This window comes from Elephantulus edwardii, unplaced genomic scaffold (genome assembly GCF_000299155.1).
Source record: "Elephantulus edwardii isolate Elephantulus edwardi_28Jun2011 unplaced genomic scaffold, EleEdw1.0 scaffold00260, whole genome shotgun sequence".
Classification (NCBI taxonomy): domain Eukaryota; kingdom Metazoa; phylum Chordata; class Mammalia; order Macroscelidea; family Macroscelididae; genus Elephantulus; species Elephantulus edwardii.
In genome coordinates, this window is record NW_006400010.1 from 191209 (window position 1) to 192785 (window position 1577).

Sequence of the window (1577 nt, forward strand, 5' to 3'; positions counted from 1 at the left end):
ATTTTAATACTAGCTGTTAGTTATTTTTCTTAAGACTTGTTCAAGGCACTTTTTCATGAAATATCGCAAAAACCCCACTTTTTCGTGAACATCTTGCAAGAACAAATGAGTGAGTCAAACACACAAGAAGAGAGAACTGTAGACTCTTCTCTCTAAACTTTTTACTCAAGACGAAAGCCCACAATGTGAGCAAATCGACTTATGTGATTTGTGACGACACCTCATTCCCTTCTAAGGATACAAATTATGGCACTTCAATAACACTTTCCAAATTTTAGCACCTGTCTAGCGATACAGGAATGGAAATTAGGTTTCTAGTTTAGTTAAATTACAAATCCTTACCTCCTCTTTCTCAAGAAGAGCCAGAATTCTCTTCCTCTCGAGGTTTTGGGGTGGTTTTATTTTTTGTAGTTTTGTTTTATTTTTGTGTGTGTGTACCGTCGACTCGGATCCGACTGGCACAGGAGAAGATTGCGCCTCCTTCTCAGCGGAGCATCTAGTGGATTTGAACCGCTCTCTGGAAGTTTTGTTGGAAAAAGAAACAACCCAAAATTCAAAGGAATGCACCTGTTAATACTTATGGTATCAATTAAGTTTATTAGAGGTGGGGGTGAGTAGCCTGCAAAGGGTTACAAAATTACATTGGCTTTGTAGTTCTTTCTGTATGGAATTAAAACAGCAGTGGCTGTGTATTATTTTTTAGTTTTTTTAATTTATATTTAATTTGGTGTACAGTCGAATTGGATCCAAGCAACACAGGAGGAATTTGCCCCACCTTCTCTAGCAGAGCATCTGGTGGAGTTGATCCGTAAACCTTCAGGATTGCAGTGCAGTTTCTTGTCACTAGGCCACCACAGCTCCTGTTTTTTAAATTTTTTAAAAAAAATTTATTTTTCTGTGTGTGTACTGTCAAATCACATCTGACTGGTACAGAAAATTGTCCCTCCTTCTCCCGCAGAGCATCTGGTTGCTGTGTATTATTTTACTCTTAGTAAACAATCTGCTTTAACTAAATTCAAACGGATAGTAAATTTACTTAGACGCTCCCTGTTCCTCCGAGTTCTTCAGCTGAGCCTCGGATCGTTGCCCCAACAGTAATGCACCAGGCCGCGCACGCAGGTTATTAGGCCCTTCGGTCAGCGCTGTCAGAAAGGCCTGGGTGCCGAGCCCGGGAGGCGGTGAGCGCTCGGGGGCTGCGGCGAGCGCGGCGGGGTCTGTGCGCAGAGGCCCCGGGCGGAGACTCGTCCGCGCTGCCGCTGCCGCCGATGACGCGCAGCCACTGCGCCTCCCTCTGCGCGAGGCTGCGGAGGAGGCGTCCTCAGCTCCCTCCGTCCCCTCAACGCCCATCTTCTCCTACCCTCGGTGTCTGGCCGTCCCGGTTTCTGAAGCAGAAAACTGGAACGAATCAAAAAGAACTGGACATTCCCTGCTGGAGGGTGAAAGAAACAACTTACCAATCCATCCCTGACATCAGAACCCAGGTGAAAAAGCAGTACCTTGTGTGTCTCTGTGGCGCAATTGGTTAGCGCGTTCGGCTGTTAACCGAAAGGTTGGTGGTTCGAGCCCACCCAGGGACG

At 46.1% G+C, this 1577-nt stretch overlaps 1 non-coding gene across 1 annotated transcript; it reads left to right on the forward strand.

Moving 5' to 3' along the window:
- Positions 1-1503: 1503 nt before the first annotated feature.
- On the forward strand, positions 1504-1577 carry TRNAN-GUU. The gene has a single exon. It is a non-coding gene; the product is annotated as a tRNA-Asn (tRNA).